Here is a 26,751-nt window from a genome sequence, read left to right as displayed (position 1 = left end):
TATACATAAAACTTAAGATGATCCCTCCAGATAGAATCTAGTTAGAGATTAAGGTACATAATTCAAGTGACTACATGTGTATGTTGTGTCTAAGGTCCTATTGTAATAAATGAGAATATAGTCAAGGGAGGGCAGTTCGGCTCTCCTCGAAGTAGACAACTACCAAATGGTCACCTGGACTGCTCTCTGAGCTGTGCTTATTGGACTGTGAGCTGTGCTTATTGGACTGTCATAGCTTCTGAGGGGAGTGAATGATGCTCCAAGATGTTTTTGTATTTTCCATTACTTACCGCTAAGGCAGGCCTCACCAGTTGAGAGGCACTCCCTAAATTATATCAGAAATGCCAGCCTTTCTAAAGTTGTTCCAGCCCATTTCTACCAAGCAGCCTTGGGGAAAATCATTTGCAAAATCAGAAGGTTGAAAGCATCATCAGAGTCCCTGGGTTAGTTTGACTGCAGGGGCTGCCTGAGAATTTATATAAATAGGCAGCCGACCCGTTGGTTCAAGGATGGTAATCTGGATAAAAGCCATAGGTCTTCCTAAGTGTAGACACAACCCGTACCCAGCATACATAAATTAGAAATATCAGATGGGCACAGAGAATTATGAGTTCTAAACAAGCTCAGTGCAGTGCTTTAGCCCAAACCTTGGGCACTAACAGGACAAGCATCTAATCAGGTTAGCCCAAAGGCCACGAAGGAGCATTGTGAGATCAATTGGCTCACTGGGGGGAAAGAGACTCAGTAAATTACAGATTCCTTTGCTGCTTGGGACATTGCACTTTGCTGCTAATAAACGTGCTATGGTGTGAAATATGGTGTGGCATGTGAATAATAATAACTTCGAGCAGAAGAAAGTCTATAAAAAGAAGGAAGGAGTTCTGGGGGAAATGGCTTGAAAACAAACTTTTCTTCTTTTGCATGAAATTCTTTCAGGTAGGTAAATGGATGTCTTGCATTTGAGTGAGTAGACATTTATGTCTCAAAGAAAGAGCACTTTGGTGAGGCTGGCAGAGACCATTATCATAAACAGAGACACTCTGGGATTCCGTACAGTATAGAACTTTATAAAATGGTTCTTGAATACCAGCTACCAATATGAGTTTAAGCTGGAAGATAAATTTTTAAACAGGAAGACATACAACCTGTTGTTAAGGGCACAGAATGATATTGGATTCTACAGTGTTTCAAAATGGCACTTACCGACATTGTCGAAAAGTAGCAACATGCACATTTTACTTCTATTTACCTCGTATTGCTACAATTTTTTTGTTGTTGTTGATGTACATTCAGTGCACTGCATTTTACTGTGGTCTATTAGATTAAAGTATGCTCTAACATTAAGTATTTTCTCTTTGTGAATATACTCAAAGACCATGATTAAACCGTATCTTAAATTCTTTAAAGCTAAATAACATCTCTCTACTTATGCCAGGAATAATACTCAGAAAGAAGAAAAGAGCACCATGTTTGCTTATTATTCGATATGGATTTTGAATACCACAGGGATTGTGTGCATTTTCAATTTTAGTTTCATGCATTTAATCTGTTGAGAAAATCATAATACAGGAAACGGGAGTGGAAGGGAAGGGAGTGGAAGGGAAGGGAGTAGAAGGGAAGGGAAGGGAGTGGAAGGGAAGGGAGTGGAAGGGAAGGGAAGGGAAGGGAAGGGAAGGGAAGGGAAGGGAAGGGAAGGGAAGGGAAGGGAAGGGAAGGGAAGGGAAGGGAAGGGAAGGGAAGGGAAGGGAAGGGAAGGGAAGGGAAGGGAAGGGAAGGGAAGGGAAGGGAATGGAGTGGAAGGGAAGGGAGTGGAAGGGAGTGGAAGGGAAGGGAAGGGAAGGGAAGGGAAGGGAAGGGAAGGGAAGGGAAGGGAAGGGAAGGGAAGGGAAGGGAAGGGAAGGGAAGGGAAGGGAAGGGAAGGGAAGGGAAGGGAAGGGAAGGGAAGGGAAGGGAAGGGAGTGGAAGGGAGTGGAAGGGAAGGGAGTGGAAGGGAGTGGAAGGGAAGGGAGTGGAAGGGAGTGGAAGGGAGTGGAAGGGAAGGGAGTGGAAGGGAAGGGAGTGGAAGGGAGTGGAAGGGAGTGGAAGGGAAGGGAGTGGAAGGGAAGGGAGTGGAAGGGAAGGGAGTGGAAGGGAGTGGAAGGGAGTGGAAGGGAAGGGAGTGGAAGGGAAGGGAAGGGAGTGGAAGGGAGTGGAAGGGAGTGGAAGGGAAGGGAAGGGAAGGGAAGGGAAGGGAAGGGAAGGGAAGGGAAGGGAAGGGAAGGGAAGGGAAGGGAAGGGAAGGGAAGGGAAGGGAAGGGAAGGGAAGGGAAGGGAAGGGAAGGGAAGGGGAGGGGAGGGGAGGGGAGGGGAGGGGAGGGGTGGCGAGGGGAGGGGTGGCGAGGGGAGGAAGGGAAGGGAAGGGAAGGGAAGGGAAGGGAAGGGAAGGGAAGGGAAGGGAAGGGAAGGGAAGGGAAGGGAAGGGAAGGGAAGGGAAGGGAAGGGAAGGGAAGGGAAGGGAAGGGAAGGGAAGGGAAGGGAAGGGAAGGGAAGGGAAGGGAAGGGAAGGGAAGGGAAGGGAAGGGAAGGGAAGGGACTATTTGAAGAATATTTTGACTACTTTATAATAGCGTCTTAGACACATAATAATTTAGGTTACAGAAGACCTCAGGAGGTCATCTATTCCAATCCACAAGTCAAAGCAAGCTGAATCATACGTTAACTGATATTATATCAGTTATAGTCTGACTTATAGTCAAAGCAACAACCCTGTTACAAGGTATACAGATATCCTATAACAAATAGCTAAAACAGGTAAAATTCCACATACATATTGTTTTATCAACATTTTCAACCTGAAGATTGTTCTATGAGAAAAATGTTGAACCCCTTTTCTTCACTTTCTTTTTTTAACTAAATAAATAATGAAAGAAAAAAAAATGATAAAAGGAATGGTTTGAGCACTGAAATTTTACTGGGAGACAGTGAAAGTATTTGTGTAGACTATTTGTCTCTTATGGGGCAGTTATCTGGTTATACACACCTAGCCTAGCTGTTCAGAGGGAAAAAAATTCCTGCTACTACAACTCAAACTGACTAAAAAGAGATCATGTCAAATATGAAATTAGAAAGAGGAAATGCCAGGTTACTAGCCTTTTCTACACCACTGTTCTTCTATGCTATTAGGGATCTTTTTCATATCTGTAAATCTCCGAATGATGCAATGCTACTGACATACACAGTTGCAATAGAACTGGTGGTTGTTGCACAAATGTGGCATAGATTCCAGTAAGAACAAAAATATAACTTTTAATTAATACGCCCAAGAGAACACACAGAATGACAGAAGGAGTCAGCCAGAAAAGTCAATGATAAGAAAAATTAATTCTTTCTGTAGGAATCACATGTTTCTAGCACTCAATTAAGCTATTAGCTAGTAAATGTGAAACAACCAACTGTAATTACTTTTGCTAAAGGCATAGAATCTGTTTGCAGAATTCAGTGCCATGGGCTTCACTGCACTGATGACTGTGTTTAGCCTATTTAGAGGAAAAATACATGCTTGAATTTAAAATCAATATTAATATTGTTTATTTTCATATATGGCAAAATAAACAAAAGCACCCCATGGAAAATTGTGGAGAATCTAACAGGCAAGAAACCAATAAAAACTATAATATGATTTTTTACAAGAATATATACAACATATAAACATATATATAGTATTTAATACTTGATACATAAATATATACTATATAAATGTATATTATAAATTGTGTATTAATTTGTATGTATATTTACACACACAATGCACACACACATATAATATATAAAATATATACAATTTTATATATCACACTCAAAAAAGTTTCCTAGAGATTTTTAACCCCTTGCTATATTTCAGAAACAGTATCAGGGGTGTATCATATGACACAGGTACCTGATCTAGCTCCAATTAATTGTGGCAAAAATTCTGAACAAACTGTTTCATGTACTTGAAGCAGGAAAGTCATCTGCCAACTTACATGTTGAAGGAGTGCAGTGCTTTAGAAACCAGACTGGATTTTTCAGAGCTAGTCTAGCCATCCTGTGTCCTAATAGTCCTAATAGAACATCCTCCAGGATGTTCCAAACTACAAGAGGATAATGATCACTTTCTGTCCAGCTGTCTAAGAATTTCAACTGCAATGGTCCAGGAGGCATCATACTCCCTACTGCAGAATAGTATATTGAGACTTCTTTGTTCATTTATTGACCAAAACAGGAAAAAGAATAATGAGAACCTTGTCAAATGATCAAATGTTGTATTTGAACTGTCAGTTGTGCTGGACATAATGAGGAAGACCTATGCAGAGGGATGAACTCGAACCCATTTTAATTTCCCACTTGAGTTTCCTTCCACTTTTACAGCATCATAGAGGGATCACAAGAAAAAGAAGTAAATGAAAGTAATATTGCATTTACATTGCAAAAATCTATTTCTAAATCAAGCAATTTCATATGACATTTATGAATCAGAAGGGAGGGGAGAAGAGAGGGAAGAGAAAGGAATTACTGACTGACTGTAAGTATTGCATTTTCAGTCAGTGCAAAAGTCTTAAATATTAGAGTGTTCCTCACCAGAAGTATTCACTAAAAATAAGTAAATAAATAGATGACAATAATAATAATAGTTATTACTATTATTATTATTATTATTACCATGCTGGCTTTGGAAAGTGTCTCTAAGGCAATATATCCCACAGAGAAAGAAGTCCATGTATATCTGACCATCTAAGAAATTTTGAAGTGGACTAGGAATTGAAAAGAATGTTTAATTCAGTGGTCAAATGGGTATCTAAATATAAAATATATCCAAGAAGAAATCTCTGAACATTTTGACAGAAGAAGCACCAGTTACCAGCTTGCTAAAGTTTAACCTAGGTCTGTGAGAAATTTCAGTCAGTAAATTTAGGGTTGTTTTTCCATGGTCCGTGGGCTTTCTCTACCAGGCTTTGCCATCATCTGAGCCAAAATTGATTATCTACGTTTTTTGCAAGCTTATTATCACTCTGTACATGTGTGTGTTTGGACTTTGTGATAAATTTTGTATTTCTCTCCAAAACAGAAAGTTTGACTTTCTATTGAGTGGCTGGAATTATACCACTTTCAAAGAGGTCTGGGGAAGTTTGAAGAAAAGGTGCTGAACCCTTATATGCCACCGAAAGCAATCTAATGACTTGCGCTTGCAGTATAGAAATAGCTTGCAGGCAAAGTCAAACAAAATGAAGTCTTTAAGCCACAGCTTCCAGTAAGTGCTTGTCCAGTCCCTTCATGAGAATTCCCATGTTTTTAAGGGCTGTTGCATCATGTAGCCTTAGAAAATAAATATGCATGGAAACTTTTAGATATCTAAGATCATTCTACTACCTTAGGAAGAAGCACTGGGTACGGGGTGAATATGCAACTCACAAGCTCTCATACAACTTTCCTTATTCAATCAGATTTTGCCTAATTTGCTTTGGCACAATGGAGAGGTTCTGAAGTGGGCTGCATTATGCTCAGTTTTGAATTATCTGACAATATCCATAAAATATTGTAAATAATAGTGAGACAACTGGGTTTTGATATACTGATTGAGATCCAGACAAAGTGACTTGTTCTCTGCTAAAATCCAAGCTGTTACTGCCTCATAAAATGGGGCATTCATCTCTCCTGTGTAATTTACTGAGTATCTAAAAATGAATAATAGAACAACACCAACCAGTGATTGCCATCCATGGGCCCAGTTCTGCAGCCATTTGGATGGCAGAGCTGCCATGGAAGCCCATGATTAAGTATTACAGGAGCAGACCTCAGTACTGCTAAATCCAGATTTATTCTTTTATGGCTGGTTTAAAATGCATACGTTTGAGAGTGCTGAGGCTATTATTTCCCCCATTAAAGGAATATCATTGTTTATGGAGTACTTAAATCCAGGGCATTACATTTATGACATCCACCCTCCCCTCTGCAGCAATATTCCGCTGCAATAAGACTGAGAGAAGAAGGGGCAAAGGCATTTCTAGGGTACATCCTGGGCAGTCAACCTCTGTTCCTTGAGTGATCAGCTCAGAGAAATATCTTCCTCCCTCTAGAACTCAAATTTACTTGGTGAAACTATTGCAGGGTGAAAAGAGCGATGGTTCTTTGATAAAATGAAATGTTGCATGCTGTAGTCCTCTACTGGGTCTGCCAGTTACTATGGCCTATTTTTTCTGTTGACTAGTTAAAAAAGGAGTGTATTTACTAACCTCATGGGTAATACCAGGCTAGAAATACTTTGGAGACCAACATTAGAAAACAAAATCATCTTGGACAACTTGGGAAATGGTGCAAAAAAAAAAGAAAAAGTGATTTGGTAAAGACAGTAACAAAGCAATAGCTGAGTTTGCACTTAATCTCACCTTATCGGAACCACCAAAACATTAAGTCTCTTGTCTAATTTGGTCACCTGGATACCTTACAATTAGTGAATACTGACACCTCAAGAAGGCAAATCAACCAAACCATTTAAGATAGCTAACATAGGAAGGAACCGTATTACCCTTTGAGGTAGCTAAGTCTTTCCAGTGATCATTGAGGCCAACAAGTAGGTTATACTAGAACACATGCTGGGCTCCAGCTGCTCTAGAGCTGCTAATGTGAATCTATTCCTTTGTTTTGTAACTTAGAGAATAAAAGTAAGAGAATGACGCTCTGGGCAGCCATCCTTCAGAGAAGGATTTAGGAATTATGTGTATAAAGATTTTAATAGGAATCACAGTGTCATGCTGTCACAAGGAAGGGAGGACATCAAAGCTAGCTCTTCCATTCCTCTTAGTGCTGGAAAGCTACCAGCTGAACATCTGTGTTCATTTTTATGCCCTGAACTTCAGTAAAAATGTAATTCAACAGGAGAGGGGCCAGAAGACAGCAGTAGGAGTGACCAGAGGTCTACAACACATGACCTTTAAGGGAACATTGAAAGACCTGGAACTGGTTTTGCTAAAAATGGGGAGAGCTGGGAGAAAAGACATAACAAACATTTAGTTAGACCTAAGAAAAATCTTCCAGTTGGTGAGGATGGTTAAGTACCAGGAAAGATTGCCTAGAAAGTGTTTGGATCTTGATCACTGGTGATCTTAATAAGCTGGGCACCTACATGTTGTTTACCTACAGGTGATTTCATATCAAGAGGTGGAAAAGATCAGTGACTCTTAACTTTTCATAAATCAATTTTTTTTTTTTTTTTTTGGGGGGGGGAAGAGTTTGCCTTCTGACATTTTTCCATGGTGATTTACTTATACAATCAAACAAAGATGTGTTCATAAATGAAAATTCATTTATTATTTTTAAATCCTCTCCCTTCATTCTGCTTTCTTCTTTCCTTACATACAGGTGTGTGTGCAAACTCCTTGTGTTTGTTTTTCAAATCACCTTCTAATTAACAAAATTCAGATGCCACAGTCCACAGGCAGAGCGATGCTGGACTGCATGACCTCTTGAAGTGCCTTTTCGATATGCCTTACTGCAAGGTCACATTGGGTAAGTAAGCACAAGAGCGGTCTCTTTTAATCAGTGGCATCACACAAGTTTTTGAAGTTCATCATATGCTTAAGGATTTCACTGAATAGGAGAAGAAAACTGCAATAATTGAGTGGTGAATCAGGCTTCACATTTGATCTATACGTATTAGAAAAGGTGAATATAAAATTCCCTTCTCATGCCAAAATAATAGCTATTTCTGGACCTTTATTGCATTTTTAATCCCTCTAAATATTTCATCTTTATAGGTTGTATTATTTATATATTACAATCCTTGTCATCCCCTCAAGCTGTGTCAGGACACTATTTCTTCCTGTACAAAATAAATTGCTTATAAAATTTTTCTTTAAGGGAACTCAGATGCAAATAATAATGTGCTCTCCTTCTAAGTCACAGATAACAGGGTGATAAATAGTTTTTCTTAGCACCTGTTTTGAATTTCTTGCCCTGAAGGATATACATTCCTGTGTATAATGCAAGATGGCTCATTGTAAAACATAGACTATTTCATGGAAGAGCTGTCTCACCTAACTTTGGACAACTAATTTTTCTGTGTCTAGCCTAAAATCAGTTACTTAGGTTTTCCAAATACTCAGGAGAAAGGCAAGCACTTCCAGCAGGTGTTTTATCTTACCTGATCTGAATTATACTCTGGAGATTCCTCCTTGATGGTAGACAGAGATCACAACTTAGACGTCTTTATTTCCTAAAGTGAGATGGGAATGCATCCAAGTCTTAAAGGAAGATAGCTTTGTCAGATGGTTAGGCACGTGGGAGTTAGTGGTTACATTAAGGTTTCACAGTTAGCTGTTCCCAGACCATTGATTTTAATGGAACCATGTGAATTTATCACCCAAGGAATCCAGATCTATTAGCCTTCTTCTATGTCTTCCTCTTGCTGGAATTTCTACACTCAGTTGGCTTAAGCTCATATTTCTACTCCGTGAAGAAAAAATAATTTTTCAGAGCTGTGTCTCCACATATCAGGAAAATCCAATACTAAGATTGGAAGAGCACCCTTAAGTCTGCTGTATGAGGCTTCTTCGTTTCAAGAGCACATATTTTTACCTCCTGAAGACTCAAGTGTTTCTTGATGTTTAGATGGAACCTACTGTGTTCAAGATTATGCCCATTGCCTCTTGTCCTGACACTGAGTACCTGTGAAAAGAATCTGGCTTCATCCTCTTTGTACCCTGCCTTCAGTTATTTATGACCATTATATACTTATTTATGGTCATTTATGACCCTTATATAGTTATTTATGACGATTATGATCCCCCCTGAACCTTCTCTTCTCCAAGCTAAACAGTATCAGCTCCCTCAGCCTTTCCTTATAGGAGAGACATTCCAGTCTCTTCATCATCTTCATGGCCCTATATTGGACTCATTCTAGTATGATCATGTCTTTCTTGTGTCGGGGGAGCTAGAATTGAACGCAGTACTCCAGGTTTGGCCTCACCAATGCTTCATAGAGGGGAAGGATCACCTCCCTGGACCTGCTGGCAATGCAGCCTCATGATATCATTAGTCTTCTTAGCAGCAAAGGTGCATTGCTAGCTCATGTTCAACCTGTTGTCCACCAGGACCCCCAGGTCTGTTTCTGCATCACTGCTTTCCAGCTGGGTGGCCTCTAGCGTGTTCTGGTACCTGGGGTTGTTCTTCCCCAGGTGCAGGACTTTGAATTTCTCCTTGTTGAACCTCATGAGGTTCTTGTCAGCTCATTTCTTCAGCCTGTCAAGGTCCCTCTGAATGGGAGCATGACCATGCAGTGCATCTGCTACTCCCCCCAGTTTTCTGTCATCTGCAAACTTACTGAGTGTATGCTCTTCCCCATTCTCCAGATCATTAATGAATATGTTAAACAATTTCAGTCTTCCTGAAACATTCACATTCATCAACTTTAGCCAGACATGTTTGATAAAGGGGCTGAAATCTCAAAGACAGTTCCTTCCAAACTTGTGGAAAAATGTGACGAGAGGAAAGACGTCCTATCGGACAAAAATAAAATATATGCTCAACCTTAATGAGAAAATCTGTACAGGGAAGGAGCTTTATAAACATCCTGACTATTGGGAAAAAAGAAAAAAAAAAAAAACTGTAATCAGCCCTTATTCTTCCTTAAGCAACCAAGAATCTAGGACCCAAATCAAGTAGAAAACAGGCTTATGGATCTTCGTTGCTTTAGGCATAGTCTGTTTATGCATGTTTTCCACGTTTATCCATATATATAAATAACATTAACTCATCTTGGAGTGAATCTGGCACAGAGTTCCAGTTTCAGGTTTTGGCATGCTTTGAGATGTGAAAATTACCTCTCTTTGAACAATATTTTCAAAGAATTGGAATGCTGAGGCATGTTAAATTGCAAAGGACAGATTAAAGCTGAATATCAACATGGAAAGAATGATAGAGTGAGCTCTGGAAAGACATAGCAGTGTAAGAGAAGAAAATAAAAAATGATTTCCTACTGTTCTTATTGCAGAATTACCTTGATCATAAAAGTCTAAAGCATGCAAAGAATTAGAGTATTGGGTAGCGTGCTGGGATGGTTAGATGATCCTGCCTGACACGGCATCTGAGACCTCTAAGATATGCAACTTCATCCAGAGCCATTCTAGTCTTGAATCCCCTTTGCCACTCAACACTACTTCTTCTTACAAACCCCGTGTTCTCTGTTAAACTCCAGTGCAGGAAGAGTCCAGCACAGTCATATTCCATGTGCCACTTTCTTATACAGCACTGAGTACAAAGTCCTGGACAAAGTCCCAAACCACAAGATTTGCTGAGTATTCAAATTGACAGCCTTGGCATTTAAGTTCTAACAGGTGCTAGGATGGCTTCTTTGGATTTTCATAAAGTTTAAAATCTTTTAGAAGTGTAAGAAATTAAAAATTTACTCTCCTAGTCAGTGTTTTCTTTTAGTTATCTAGAAAATAAATATCTCCTAGTATTTCTTCAAAAGGTTACTGGTGTTTGCAATTAAAATGTCCGCTCCCTTCCCTGCCCAACAAATAATACCGATCCCTCTGTACTGGAAAAATAGTATAATTCAACTTAAAAATAGATACCTAAAAAATAAATGGTAGTTGAGGTGATCAATGGCTCTTTTGCAGAGTCAGTAGAATTATGTTAGCTCTGAACTTCTTTCTTTTATGTAACTACATCTGGGAGCCAAACTGAAGCCTCGAGATCCCAAAGACTCCAGAAAACCAAGACTTCCCAGGCTGCCTGCTTGAGTCCTCTGGAGGAAGAAACTGGTGCACTGCTGACTTGTACAGAAAACTAAGATTACCCAGCCAGAGTCCCTTAGGAGCAGGGAACCATTGAATGGGTTGAAAGGGAACCATTAAATTCTCAAGGCCATGAAAGTTCTCTCCTTGATGAATGCAGACAGCAGTGGACAGGTGGGTGTACTATCATAGGAGTTTGTTGAGTTGTCTCTGGAGGGAGACACACTCCTATACTGCTGGCCAACAGCTTGAAGTGGTCCACAAAAGAGCAAAAGCATGCATATGAAGCATGAACAAGATGTATCAGGAGCCAGTGGGGAAATTGCACAATGCCTAATAGTTCCCTGGATGGCTTGCAGCTGCTCCTGGTTTGCTCTTCCTCAGACAGCACCACCCCAGCTCTGCATCCTGCAGAGATGGAGACTGGTAGTGGAGGCAATGAGGAAGACTGATAAGAAGCCCTTGGAAGGCTCACAAGGAAGCACACAGACTCCACACGATGTACTGTTGCAATTCTTCTGTGGTTGCCACTTTTCATTGGCCTGAATCCATTCCCATTATTGTCATTCTTAGAATGGAGTTTGCCTATTTAGAATATTCTAAAGGGACTTTTCCCAAGTAGGGCTAATAACCATCATAGCTCTTTTCCCTTTGTGCCAAAGGCAGAAATCAGTTTGCAGAAATCACTGAAATAATTACACATCTGTCTGTGCAATACATATCTTTGTATTAATTTATTTAATTGTTTCTTATTTAGACAAATGATGTGTTCATTTTCCTGATCACTTCAGCTTACTGATTAGCACTTCTTTCTTTTCTTCACTGATTTTTTTGAAACACAAAGGTCAAGTGAGGCCTGAAAGCCAGGTTTTCAATTACTGTTGGGTTATATAAAGTAGAAGTATTAGCAAAGAATTAAGAAATATAGAAGACTTAATTATGTGTTTGAATAGATTTTGCTTTGAGAAACATTTTAGCTGATATCTGTCATCTTTTATGAGATTTCATCAATAATTATTGATAAATGGATACAAACAGCTACAAATAGATGTAATTTCATCTACAAAGACTCTTGTTCAGCACATAAAATTACTCTCCACCCCAGAAAAAAAAAAAAAAAAAAAAAAAAAAAAAAAAAAGCTTCCACATAATTTTGTCTGAAAATAATGATTACTTCATTTCTGCATATTTTCTCAACCATGTTCTCATTGAAAAGTTCATTTTGGGAGGGGATGAAGTATAGATATGTTATCACTTCATTCAAATTGTTTCATTAAAAAAGAAACATGTATATGGTAGCTCTTTTGGTTTGGGTTGTTTTTTTATTTTAGGGAAGAAAAATATATTTATTTGGGGCCAGAGTGTGTTTTTTCAAAAACAATTCTTTTACAGTTCATATAGTTGATTTTTTTTCTTTTTTTTTTTTTTTTTTTGGCATTGATTGGCTTCCAACTGAAATGTGAACATTTAGCTGCTTTTTAGCAAACAACAGAGCTCTTAATTTTCAATGTTTCAGTGGAAAACATTTCACAATCAGTTGTAGTGCTGTCCTGCTGCCTCTGATCATAAAATTGCTTCTTTCTCTTAATTCCAAAGATTGCATTTGTAAATAAAACTGTGTAAGAACAACTCAACTGGATCAGTCAGCAGTCCCTTTTGTGCAATATTCAGCCTCTGAAAGGAGATAGTAACAGATGCTGATGGAAATAGTATCAGAAACAAGACAAGTACAGATTAATATTTCTCTATGTTTAAGTCAGATACTTAGACCTGCATGAAATGTAGATAACATCTGAACCACTATGCACGACAACTGCTGATTTACCTTTTCTCTGTGAATTTCTGGAACAGGCTGCCCAGGAAAGTAGTGGAGTCACCAGTCCTGGAGGTATTTAAGAGATGTGTGGACACGGTGCTTAGGGACATGGTTTGGAGGTGGACTTGTAGTGTTAGGTGGATGGTTTAACTTGATGATTTTAGAGGTAATTTACAACCTAAATGATTGCATAATTCTGTGGTTCTCCTAACTCTTTTTGAGTCTACATATACAATTATCTTCCATAACAGCTTCTGATAATGAATTCCATGTCTGAATTGTGCATTTTGTGGAATAACTATGTAAATTATGCATTTTGTGTAAAATTGTGTAAAATTCTTTTATTTCTTTCAGGTCCACTACCCGATCACTTGGGAATATATACAGAAATAAAGCACAAACTTTCAAAGAAAAGAAAAGAAAAGAAAAGAAAAGAAAAGAAAAGAAAAGAAAAGAAAAGAAAAGAAAAGAAAAGAAAAGAAAAGAGAAAAGAAATGAAACTGTCTTCAACTGCATACAAAATAAACAAACAATAATAAAAATTACTGAATTTTGCAGTTGTGAATTCTAAAATGGGATTGTTTTTGAATATGTGTACAGCTGCTGTGCACAAAGTGTTTATTAAATTAGTAATTAATGCCATGCTTTCTCTCCCAGTCGTATGTCTTAGTGTCATTATCCATCCTTCTCAGAGTATTCCAGGAAAACTAGGAAAGATCTGTTAAGTTGTATAACCGACATTTTGGGGAAAAAATACATGAGCTCCAAGAACAAAATATTTCTCACTCTCAGAAGTCTTTTTTGCCTATCAGCCTTCATTTTCCTGTGGTTAGTCATATATGCTATTCTTGCAATGTCATAGGCTTAGTCTAGCATATGAGTAGTCTCAATTTACTAGCCTTCTCTGCCCTTCAGGTTGCTATCAGTATGATTTTTAGTTGGCATAGTTCACTCCGCTACTCTGGACAGCCAAAATAACATTGATCTGCTTATGCACCTTTAAGCCAGCATGGTCTGAATGCCTTAGGCTTACTGTGTACCAGGAGCACTAGTGCTCATGGCAAGATTTCATTAGATGAACTTGCATCGTGGTGAGTCTGGAAGTGGAAATGTCCTGGGGAGTATCTGACAACCTGGAGGTTTGCTTAGCCTTCCTTTTTGAACTTGTGAATGTTGTTCACAATACCAGAACTTTGAGGGCAATTTTAGGCAAGCATTTTAATTAACTTTATAGTTCAATTATAATTATACAGTTATGCAACTACAGAAGAGGAAATACATTCCTAAGTATCAGGATTATCCAGTCTGTCTCTTGTATAAATGGGAGAAGCTAGGGAACTGTTTTGACTGATTCTTTTTGGTAAAAAATTTCATAAACCAACAAAGAGCCAAAGGTTTCTTCTGGACTCATGGGGATTCTGAAGGGACCCTTGATGTCTGCTAAGACATGTTTATGGAGCAATTTCTCTCTAAGCAGGGGTGTTAACAGATCTCTCTCTTCCATTAGGCCATCTCTTTTCAGGAAGCATGTAAGGATTCAATGTCTCTCTGTTAACTTTATTTGAATTGACCTATAGTCCATAAATTGCTGAAGTGGGTATAGACAATGTTATTTATAGATTACTTTGAGACTGAGGTCCTGATCTATGTCTGGACAACATAATCAGGAATCTGAATCCGCATAGCTCTCCTGGGTTAGAATTTGATGGAAATAAGCACTGTGCAAAACTCCACACATCATGCGAGTGAAGTAATGTTAGTATATGACTAACAACAGTAAAAACTGTTCTTCTTCCCCAGTAAAATCCATACCCCAGAGCTGGATAGCTTTATTTAAAAAGGATGGCTGGGCATCTTACACACTTGAAAGATGAAGATGAAAAGGAGTAGCAAAATCAACTACAAATAAAATCGACAAGACAAATTTTCAGGAGACAGTGCAATTTAATCTAAACATTTCAAAGTAATGTGTACTGTTTCAGTGGCATTTCTAATATGAAAATGATAAAATGAACCATCATCACTTCATCTTTTAGTTTTGACAATGTCTAAATGTTTTCTTTTCAATAGAGCGAAAATACTACTTTTAATTTCCCTTCAAATGAATATCTTAACAATAACATTGTATTGAGCCCTCTCTTCTGTGCAGAAGGTATTGAATAAAATATACAGTAAAATAATACTTTGACACTAATGAAATATAAGTGATACTAAACAGCATTTTTTAACTTGTGGAAAAATACACTTCTTTATTTTTTATTTTTTTAAGAAATCAAACTTTGTAATTCTGGAGAAAAGGCATGTTTCCTAATCTCCTCTTGGTACTAGCCAGGTGTGAGCTAGCATCCTTTTGGAGAATAGTAGGCAGCAGAAGCTGGACTCAGTCTCATGTCTATGTGGCACCACAGCTAACATTTGGCTCTTTGTGAGCCTTCGTGACTTCATGGCTCTAGTGGCTTTGTTTCTTCTTTCTACCTTTTGCATGTGGACTTGAGTGGTCCTTAAGAGAGCCTTCCCTCTTGTAGAAAGCAAGCCTGAAAACACAGGCACTGATGGAGCATCTCACTTGAGTATCAGTCTACAGTCGACATTACGCCTGAGCAGCAGTGCTGTTAGCAGGATATGGCAAAACCACACTACTCAAGGGTAACTTCCTCACAGATCATAGAATCATGGAATAAGTCAGAGAATGGTTTAGATTAGAAGGGACCTTAAAGATCATCTAGTTCCAACCCCCTGCCAGGGGCAGGGACACCTCCCACCAAACCAGTTTGCTCAAAGCCCCGTCCAGCCTGGCCTTAAACACTTCCAGGGATGGGGCATCCTCCAGATCTGATGGGAACCTGTTCCAGTGCCTCACAACCCTCACAGCAAAAAAATTCTTCCTTATGTCTGATCTAAATCTACCCTCTTTTAGTTTAAAACCATTTCTCCTTGTCCTATCTCTATAATCCTGGACGAAAAGTCCCTCCTTCTTAGCCTTCCTGTAGGTCCCGTTTAGGTACTGGAAGGCCACTGTAAGGTCTTCCTGGAGCCTTCTCTTCTCCAACCCCAACTCCCTCAGCCTGTCTTCATAGCAGAGGTACTCCAACCCTCTGATCATCCCTGTGGCCCTCCTCTGGACCCAATCCAACAGGCCCATGTCCTTCTTATATTGGGGGCCCCAAAGCTGAAGACATTACACCAGGTGGGGTCTCACAAGAGCAGAGTAGAGGGGGACAATCACCCCCCTTGATCTGCTGGCCACGCTGCTTTTGATGCAGGATACAGTTGGCTTTCTGGACTGCAAGCACACATTTGCAGCTCATGTTGAGCTTCTTGTCAACCAACATCCCCAGGTCCTTCTCCTCAGGGCTGCTCTCAGTCCATTCTCTGCCTAGCCTGAATTTGTGCTTGGGATTGCCCTGGCCCAGATGCAGGACTTGGCTCTGTTGAGCTCCTTGAGGTTCACACAAGCCCACCTCTCAAGCCTGGATGGCATCCCTTCCCTCCAGTGTGTCAACTATGCAGCTTGGTGTCATCCAACTCTCTGAGGGTGCATTTAATCCCACTGTCCATGTCACTAGCAAAGATGTTAAACAGTGCCAGTCCCAATACTGACCTATGAGGAATACCACTCATAACTTATCTCCACTTAGACATTGAGGTTTTGACTGAAAGTCAAAATAGTCACTTTGAGTGTGACTATCCAGCCACCTTCCTTACCCACCAAGTGCCCCATCCATCATATCCATGTCACTCCAATTTAGAGACAGGATATCACGTGGGACAGTGTCAAATGATTTGCATTTGCAGAGTGAAAGATCACTCTTTCAAGGGACATAAATACAAGCAGAGACACACAACCTCTTCACCCAGAGCCCTTTGCAATCAGAAATGTCCTTTCATTAACTTAGCTGACTTCATTTCAGGCTCAAGCAAGCCAAAGGTGTCTTGATTTTCATATAAGGAGCAAAAGTCACCATTATTTACACTAAGACAACTAATCAAGCGTAGATGCCTCTCCTGCTTTTCTACAGAAGACAAGAGAACAAAGATTTTTCACCCAGCTCTTTTTGATGCTCACCTACACTATTTTCCAGCCCTCTCCTCTCCTTCTGCCCCTGTAAATCCAAACTAATAGTCAATGTAATCAAACAGGGCCCCTACTAAAATGCTCCCAGAAGTCTAAGGAGGAAAATTAAGCAGCAAAGCCTTGTTTTGCTGGCTGTGTTTGAACAGCAAGCCGTGCCTTTAAAAATAAAATAATGCAGCCTCAGGCTGTTTATCTGAACATGATTGGAGCCAGGGGATTTGTTTGGGTATACACAGTTATAAATAAATGCACTGAGATTTTCAATGCATGTCAGATTTTGTAGTCATATAACTGATCCCAGAGCACTTAGATAAGAGGGATGTTCTGATAGCCAAGTCTCTCACTGTATTTTCAATTTTGCCCTCATTATTTTTAGAGAAAATCCAAAGGAGACAATTGCAATAAATGTGATGAAAAGACCATTGAGATACAACAGTGAACCCATCCTGTGAGTAGGCTGGGCATTTAACAAATGCTACAGGAGATAATTGCCATGAGTCAACTGGGCGAGAAGCTAGGCATAATTGCTAGGAATTATGAGTATTTCAGGAGGATTGACAGCGCTGGTATGAACAGTTCTGTTTTCACAGTATGCAGACCTTGCCTTGCAGTTGCAGATCTTCCTGGCCAGCCGCCAGAAGAATTATTGTGGAAGATACTTCTTTAACATATTTTCACTTAAGAAAAGTGAATAGTTGACTTGGTTGTTTTAAACCTAACACTGCATGCTGGACATTAATGCATATTGGAAGCAGGGATGCAAGGCAGAGCTCACAGGACTGATGATTGTTTTGAAGATGAGTCTTTCAGGATGGTGCAGATACAGCTTTGAAGTCACCTAGTAAAATATCTAAAGCTCTCATGACTCCTTAGGCATTGAGGTGGAAACTGAACAAACTGCAGTTGCCACAGTGTTGGATGTCCTTGGCTGCATTTCTTAGCTGCTCTGACATCCTCCTCTCCAGACACAGAGAGCTGTTAATGCCTCCCACTGCAGGACCACAATTGGTTCCCAAATTTGTGAGAACACTTCCACGCTTTATTTTTCAGGTGACAGTGTCTGAAGGCAATATAAAATTGTGCGAGGGTGAAAATAAGGACTGCAAGGTCTTCTTCTGAGGAACTGCAGGCACTTACCTTGGTGCTTGTTTATGGACTGCAAAAAAAGATACTTCTTTGGAAGAGAAAACAGATGAGAAAATATATTTATCACCACACTGGAAGTAGAAACGTAATATAGAATCAAAGCCAAAGCTGTTTTTGTCTAGTCTTCTTTGATTTAATCACACTCCAGGTACTTCAGTCTGGGAGTTCCTTTTTGGCATCAGTCTGCCTTTTAACTCAAGTCAAAGCAGTAAGGAAGAGGAAGTTTAACAGCACAGTATACCTTTTAAAGAGGCAGGACTATGCATGAATGCCTGCCAAGAGGCACTTACTCACGAGTAAGCAGGAAACTGGGATGGGGAGAGTGCATAGGACAGAGCAAAAAGATGGAAGGCCTATCTACATTGCCTGTACACTGGTGTATGCCACCCAGGAGACACTGGATGTCCATGTGCATTTGCTAAGCTATAGCATCGATGAATCAGTGACAAAGCAGTATAGCTCACACAGGTAGGGTGCTGCAAAAAATGAATGCATGCTCTTTAGGAAGGACTAGCAGAAAACACATGGGAAAAAAAAAAAGAGAGAGAGAGAATTAGGTTTTGCTGTGCTAAAAGGAACTGAGTGAGTACACAGAGTGCATAGACTGACTTACTAAGAACTTACAGGTGAAGACCAAACGCGAGGTCAAGGAGATGTCAGTGTAAGCATCTACTACAAATTTCTCAATAGAGTACAAATTGGAAGAAGATTCACAGTGACAAGCTCTGGGTCTCATGAATTGATCTGATGGACATGCTGCTCATAAATAATTAAGACCATGCTGGCAAAAACTGATGCCAGTTTTGGCTGCAGTGACCATGTGACAGTGGGATTTAAAATCCCAAAGAAGGTGAGGGAGACAGACAGTAAACTAAAATCCTGGAATTCAGGAAAGCATTCATCAGGGATCTGAGAAACAGCATGCTGTGGGAGGCTGCGCTGAAGGAAAAGGGAGTTCATGGCAAGCCAGTGCATCTCCTAGGATAACTTCCTCAAAGCACAAAAGCAGTATAGCCATGGGAGAAGACAAATTGGCATAGCAGAAAGCAAAGCAGGGAACTCTACAGAACACAAACACAGAAAGGAAGCAGGTGGGAGGTATAAGTGGGGACATGATACCAGGAAGGAATACAGTAATGTCACCTGAGACAGGGATAGATTAAGTAAAACCAAAGCTTGGTCAGTGCTAGGATAGCCTTGAAGATTTTGAAACCTCATTGGACAAGCAATCTGACACAGATTACAAGAAAGCCCAGCTTTGAGCAGGAGGTTGTTTTAGAGGCCTCCAGAAGTCCCTTTCAACTGATACTCTTCTGTGATGGTCCTGGAGCTCCTGGTGTTTGCATCCTCTTCCAGACATACTTTTCAACTTGTATTGATGTAGCTCTGTTAGTGCTTGCTCTGGGTTCTGCAAGCTTTTGGGAACACCACAAAATATCTTGATACATGCGTTCAAATGATGCAAGCGAGTGTGTATGTTTTATATACCCTCTCTGGGAACAGAAAAGGAACTCTGAGGCTCTCAATCATTTCTATTTTTTTTCCACAAGATAATCAGAAGGCTTTTCCCTTTAGCATTGCAGTCATCTTAAAGTAGGTATCCATCTTTCAGTTCATTGGTGAACTGTGTTATTATGAGGAAAAAGGTTTTTTACAGTGATCGGTAGGAAGGAGGAAGATGCAGACACAGACGGACACCAATATGCAAAGCTCCAGGAAGGAGAATCAATTCACACTGAAGACCATTTGCTCATCCATCTGTGTTTGCTAGGTAATTTAGGCTTCAAAAGCAGTACAGTTAGCACACTGAAACAGTATTACTTGTTACTTTTCAAGGTGAATAATGTGGCCTTCTAAGGCCAGGGTCATTATCTCTCTGAGCCTGCTTGTGGCAAGGTAGAGGAAAGAAATATACTGTCTATCTAAGAAGACCAATATTTTCATTTCAGATGTGCTTTGTATGAAAGAGCAGCTCAGTATTTTATGGGATACAGCATCATTTCCAGCACGTCTTTTATAATATTTGCTTGGGGCTGGCAGAAAAACCAATAGTGTTGAGCCAAACCTCTGGGACTGGACAAGTTAATCACAGCTGCTGTTGCAGTTTTCCATATCAATCATAGGACACCCACCAAGGATAACAAGCAATACAAAAAAACAAAGCAGTCAAAGATAAGCAAGTCAGAGCCAGGATGATGGTGTTAGAACTGAACTTTCCATTTGCCTGTCGTTTAGAAGGATGAATTCAAACTGCTGGAATCCAATTTAAGCAGGATTCATCCACACTAAATTCAGATATCTGCAGCATAGGTGCCCACAGAAAACCCAGTTATATGAGATTCTGCTGTAGCTGGAGGACATTGAGTCAACAGGTTGGCAGGAGTTTAGGTTATGGTTCTTCTGATTTAGTGTAGGTACCTACCTTAGGAAGCCTTGAATTACACAGTAAAATCTATTGTTTCTGTTGACTATACACTCAGTTAAGGTACCTAAACAAAAACATCCAGTACCATTTGATATACCCTAGCATACTGCTCTTGGAGCTCAATTGATAGTCCAGAGGAGCTTGGGTCTCCAAGAGATCTGATGTCCTTCCTGCCTCAGGTACCTTAAAATATTTCAGATATTGCTAGGTGTTTGTGCTTACACAACAGATTGGAGCCTCAGCTCTCCACTGACCGTAAAGGTAGATTAGGGTGATCTGTTCAAATGTCAAACATGTTCCAATAACTGTCTAGCTGGGTTCCACCTGCTTATTCATGAGAGGTAATACCACACCTAATATCAGGGCATGATTGAAATATCTCCTACTTTCCCACAGTAATTTTTACTCCAAGTTATCAAAGAAAGAAAAATACTTGAAACATTGAAGTTAAATGGGCCATCTAATAAAAATTACGGTTATTTTGATATTATTAGCCATGGGACAAAATTAGTTGGCAAAATTATGGTTCTTCTTAAATGTTTTTAATGAGATGCCTATTGTTCTCTCCCACTCCCTCCCCTCAAAAAGTGTACTAGTTTTGACTGAAATACAGTTAATTTTTTTCAAAGTACCTTGCATGGTGCTATATTCAACATAATGTTTTGCACTTCTGTTGAAAAAAGCGTTGATAATACTCCTGCATTTTAGTTGTTGTTGAGCAGTACTTGCACTGAGTCTGTTTCTCACACTGACCTACCAATGCGTAGGCTGGGAGTACACAAAAAGTTGGTAGGGGACACAGCTAGGACAGGTAACCGAAACTAAAGAAAGGGATATTCCATGCCATATGGAATGTCGGTGGGGCAGGTAGCATGTTCAGAGTTACAGTGTTTGTATTTCCAAGTAATTATTATGTCCTGCTTTTCTGTAAATGGCTAAAAATCTGCCTGCCAACAGGGAGTGGTGAAATAAATTCCCTATTTTGCTTTGCTTGCACATGCAGCTTTTGCTTTACTTAGTAAACTGTCTTTATTTCAACCCACAGGTGTTCTCACTTTTCCAATTCTCTTCCCATCCCATTCAGTAAGAGTGGGTGAGAGTTTCTCTGGTGTTTAGCTGCCTACTGGGGTTAACCCACAAAAACAAGGAGCCAAAGTTTACCTCCCTTATGCAGCAGACGGTCTGATTTACTCGTCACTTTCCTATTACGTCATTGTAGTTACCATTGTTACGTTAAATAGCAATTAAAACATGGCCCAGAGTAGTTCTGACTGATGAGATTTTGACTTTTCCATTGCTGTGTTATAAATAGGAACTGTTCCCTCCTTTGCTGTAATGTAAATGAGTTGGGTCACCCAGAGGAGAAATTATCCTAAAAGCAGAGTTACCACTCTGAGTAAAGGTAAAAGATCTGGAAAAAGCCAGATCCCTCTGTATCCCACGTTCTTTCGTAATAGAAAACAATGAAGAGACTGAACCAGGGTCATGACTGTGTGATTGAAGAAATCAAAATACAGATTCACTAGAGAAATGATTTATTACCACAGAAGCAATTTTATTTCACTTATTTCATAACTACTTAGTGCTTGAATATGAAACCTTGACATTCCTTTGCAGTAGGGATACTATATATATAAAGGAGAGGAGAGGAGGTTATCTCATCTCCTTTTTCCTAATACCTGGTTCCTATTCCCCTTTCCTTCATCTCCCTCCCTCTGCAAGAGTGTAACTTCTGGTTTTGTATTTTCTTTCTAAAGACATAATTTAACTATGCTTGAAGACTGATTTTCTGAGAACTACAAACACATCTCAGACTGAAGTGGTCCACTCAATTTCAAGTCCTCCCCCAAAAGAGTGGATGAACTAAAACATCTAAATCAAAACTATGCAGATCAGATCATCTTGATATTTATTTTCTTAAGAGAGTTGCAAGGGGTGTAGTATTTCATAATTCTGTTCTTAAGAGAAGATGATTTAATTTAGTATGGCAAAATAGTTACAGAAATCTAAATGAAGTTTCCTAAATTGAGAAATCATGATTCTATGTGACATATCTTGTGTCCTGACAGGAATTAACTATATCAGCTTTTGAGCTATTCAAGTTCAGCTCCTGAGGCTGTCTCATGTGCTGGCAAGGTGCTGATTGGTAATCCCAGTTCCCAGCTGTCAAATAAACTAATCTGCTACCATGGACATGGTGGATTTTCTTGAGATTTAACTGCATGCTCACATCTCGCATAATCCCACAGTGGACTGCTGGGTTCACAATAAATCACTGTCATATCCCATCTTAAAACTCTTCCTGTAACTGTTTTGGCCCCAAATCATACTTCATATGTGATACCTGTCGTGTGGCTTTCATCAGTATGACAATTTTAGTGTACAGTTTGTAAAGTCAGGAATATTAACTGCCTTGGCCCAGATCCATGTATTCATAGAAAGTAATTATTTTTGCAGTATGGTTAGATTCAGCTTTAAAACGGGGTAACATTGCAATTTTTTGCAAGACAAACTATCACCCTAGCTTCTCAGCTTCTGTTTCAATGCTCTGTTGAGGTAGAAATAGGCTGAAAAATGCTTTTATCATTTTGCCCCTCTCCATACAGCACTCTCTGCATACAGAAATTCACTTTGCATTCAGCACAAACATGCCACTCTGAAAGGACTTTGTCAGCATCCTTAATTGCTGGGCTGGTGCCACAAGACTGATGGATTGTAGTAGGCTCCTGCATTTCCAGAGAAAGGATGAGAACAGATGGGATTTTGCCAATTTAAACTTCTGTACATGTTTAATGTCCTATTTATCTCTTCCAGTGAGCCTGAAATGGTAATAAATGAACTAGATTTTTACTGGAATCTGTTAATGTCATGGAAAGTGTTTGTGAAGAACAAAAAGCTCTATTAGCCTACATTGACCTGCAAATAAACAACAGGCTGTGAGGATTGGTTGCCCACTTTCTAATTTGCTTAACTGCCTTTTAATGAGTTGGCTGATGGCTGTACAGTAAATACATTGGTCTAGCACCCTAGAGGCCTCTATTCATGCTATTTCCTGAAACTTTGATACACAGCCTATTATGTCTGTTCCTCTATTTTTTCTCTCAGATGGGCCAGATGATACATCCAACCAATCCTTAAACAATGTTAGGGGCTGGAATACAAAAAAAAAAAAAAAAAAAAAAAGTACTAAAATATTCTTGGTACAAGTCTAAAAACCTCAGTGCTCCATTCATTTACCTATGAGATCAAGTTTCCCTACCTAAATCTAAATCTCCATCTCCATTTAATGAGTTTCTCTACCTAAAGTGTATTTCACACTTTGTATAGAAATGCAGCCTATTTTTGCTTCTGCAGAGATTATGATTTACTAGATGTCTTTGAAGGGCTCAGAGCTGTAAAAAATGTAATATAATGGAATCAGCGTTGTCTGAGAAAACAAGCAGAGCAAGCTGCACGCACCAGCAAGACAAGGATGGAAACAGACTGGGTTACTTTTAAATTTGCCAGCTGAATCTGCAACACACTTTAAGCTCAGCACAGATACCTTCTGATGCTTGTTCATTCTAACCAAAATCTCTTGGACATGGAAATCACCATAGAATTATCCTTCTGGTACTACTGAGTAAGAAATTCCTGGGAAAACACCCTTCTGTTTGGTGTATAGGGGCATCTTCAAGAGTCATGAACTCAATTGCTTCTGAAAATGAAATATAACACGGCATAACAGTTTTCCATCAGATTTCAAAACTGAAAAGGTTTGGATGAATTCCAGTTTGAATTTTAAGTGATAGGAATATTTTCAACATCAGACATGTTTATAAGCAAAGTGTAGCATATCTTGTAAATTTTAGGGCTTTATGCAAGAATTACTGCTGATTGCACACAGGTTTTATATGCTGTGAGCGCACACACAGACACACAAATTATACTATTGGTGTCTTCTACTGAGAGAAAGTAAAACTTTTTTTTTTTTTCATTATGATTTAAATTTTAACTGAAGTAACAGCAGCAGCTTTTGAACCCTTGAAAAGAACACCCCTTTATAGGTGTCCTGATTTAGTTATACAAATTACAAAACATTGACTCAAATAATTGAGCAGTGGCATTGTCAGGAGAGGGTAAATCTCCAGAATCCTGCATCTGCTTCTCCTCTCCTCCACATAACTGGAGAGTATTAAAAAATAACTTTCAAATTGTCTCAACAGGTCATTTGTTCCCCCAGGCCCTACTTAGCACCTTTATTAAAGATTTAGTGCCTGAACACTAAACCAAAACACTTTGCAAGAGCAAAAAGTCTGCAAATAAATTAAAGAACAGTAAATTCCTCTTAGACTCCAAATAGAGTCTATGATTAAATGGTTTCTATTTAAACAGCAGCCATACCAAACTCTTTTATGCAAAATTGTAAAGGCTAATAGATTCAACAGGCTTTAAACTGAAGAGAGAAAAGGAAGAAAGGAAGTGTTTTCTCAGCTAAGATAAAATGGCTTGTATTTCAGACATCGATGTACAAAATACTCTTATCCTTTTTCTTTTGCTTTCAGAACAAGATTAAATGCTAAAGTAATAGCACTTATATGTTAATGGGATGAAGGGAAACAAAAAAAAAAAAAGCTGAAAATATTACTAAATGATGGAGATGTTGATCTAGAGGTCACTGATTTAATCTTCTATCATTTTTACAAACAATGCCAATTTATAGGTAGGTTCAATCTTTCAAGAGAGATAGGTATGGAAGGAGCTGTAGAAGGAACACAAGATATGACAATGGTATTTAAAATGTCACAGAATAACATCTTCACAATGAAGACTGTCGAGGAAAAAATTGTGAGGAGAAGCATAAAAGAAAGCTCTGAGTTTCTCTCTTTCTTTCAAGAGCCTAGAGAGAAGAAGGTTTCTTTATATCCACATCAGCATTTTCAAGGTTTAGAACTCATGGTAAGCTTTCAAATTAATCTAAAGTTATTGGCATCTAAGTGGCTGCCGAGATTTTTGTGTGATTGGTGGTATTTTTGATAAGTCCACAGGTTTGGTAAATTGACAACTGTCTATCAGACTACACCATCTGACAAGGTGACATAAAGTTAAAAACAATATAGAAGTGCACATTTTTTGTAGGAGTTGTTATTCTTAAATGTTAGACATAAGCCAATTTGGCCATGTAGAATTTCTGCAATCCATGCAGCTGATACTTAGTCCAAGCACCGATGTTTGACCCTGATGTTATACAACCAAGTTACACAATGAATCAGACTCTGTTTTTTGAGGTGTCAAAATGTAACAAAATGTTTTTGAAGTCAAAATAGACAATGCATACTCAGTATTTGTGTTAACATAGACATCTATCCAACAACCTGTGCTTGAATAAACTATTAGCACACAGAATATTGTCAGTCATAGATTAATTCCATTTAACTTTGAGTACATCTAAATTGAAAGAAAAAAAACCTGTTCTTCAAAGTGATTCATATCTCCAATAGCTTCAGTTGCCCATTGGAATGATCCAATTCCACTGACTTGAAAAGAAAGAAAAAGAAAGGAATCCTAAGACTAAAATAAACCAGTACACAGAATTAAAGGCTTTAACATTTCCTTCAATAGTTTGTTGCATCATCCAGAAATCATGATTAATTTCTGTTCACTATTTGTCTTCAAATTCCAAATTTTGTACTTTGTAAAATAAAGGAAAGTGCACTGATTATAAAACAGGAACTTGGAGTATACAAGAGGACTAACTTAAAGATCAGATTAGCACCTTACAGCCACAGGATCTTGGCCAGCAAACAGACATAGGTTTCTAATATTAAACTATTCAGCAGCAAAAATAACCAGTGCAATTAGAACTAGAGCAGAGCAGAAAAATCAATTTATGCTTGCATAAATTTGGTGTTCTGAATACTAAAATTAGAGAGATCTTAGTAATAAATCAGGAAATCCTGTCATCTGAGGAAGGTCTTCCTGGTGACTGGAACAGGGTATCTAGTCCTTAGATATCAAGAATTAAAATAGTAAAAAATAGATATGTAATATTGCCATTAATGCAAAGTGTCCAGTAAAATATATTTTACATAGTTAAATGAAAATATATTGATACTAACTTTGAAAGAAAGATAAAACCTGAGTCTAAAATTCATCGTATGTAACTTAATTTGCACTAATCATTTTCATAATCAGAATACCTGAAGAGTTGGACTGTCATCTATTTGGTTGACCGATAGCATGTGATGATACAGGCCAATCACTTCATCTAGGTAGTGTCTATAAAAATCAGTGTGAACATAAATCATTAACAAGGGAGTGCATGTGATTATTACAAGAACAAAAGTGGAGTAACACTCTTGAATTAATTGCTGGCTCAGGACAATTCTTTCTTCTGTAATGAATAATAAAGAATGAAAATAAATAAAGGGGAATCTTGTGACCCACAGTAAGATGGCATGTTTCATTAACCAGCAGGAAAATCTTCATAGCAGAAAGGCTATTTTTTTAATTTGAAACTAAGAAAAAGTACAAAGAAACATTAAGTAACTGGAAGTGA

This window comes from Cygnus olor, chromosome 2, assembly GCF_009769625.2.
Source record: "Cygnus olor isolate bCygOlo1 chromosome 2, bCygOlo1.pri.v2, whole genome shotgun sequence".
In the NCBI taxonomy this organism is placed as follows: Eukaryota; Metazoa; Chordata; class Aves; order Anseriformes; family Anatidae; genus Cygnus; species Cygnus olor.
The sequence above is the reverse complement of the archived record's forward strand: the minus strand, read 5'-3'. Positions refer to the sequence as shown.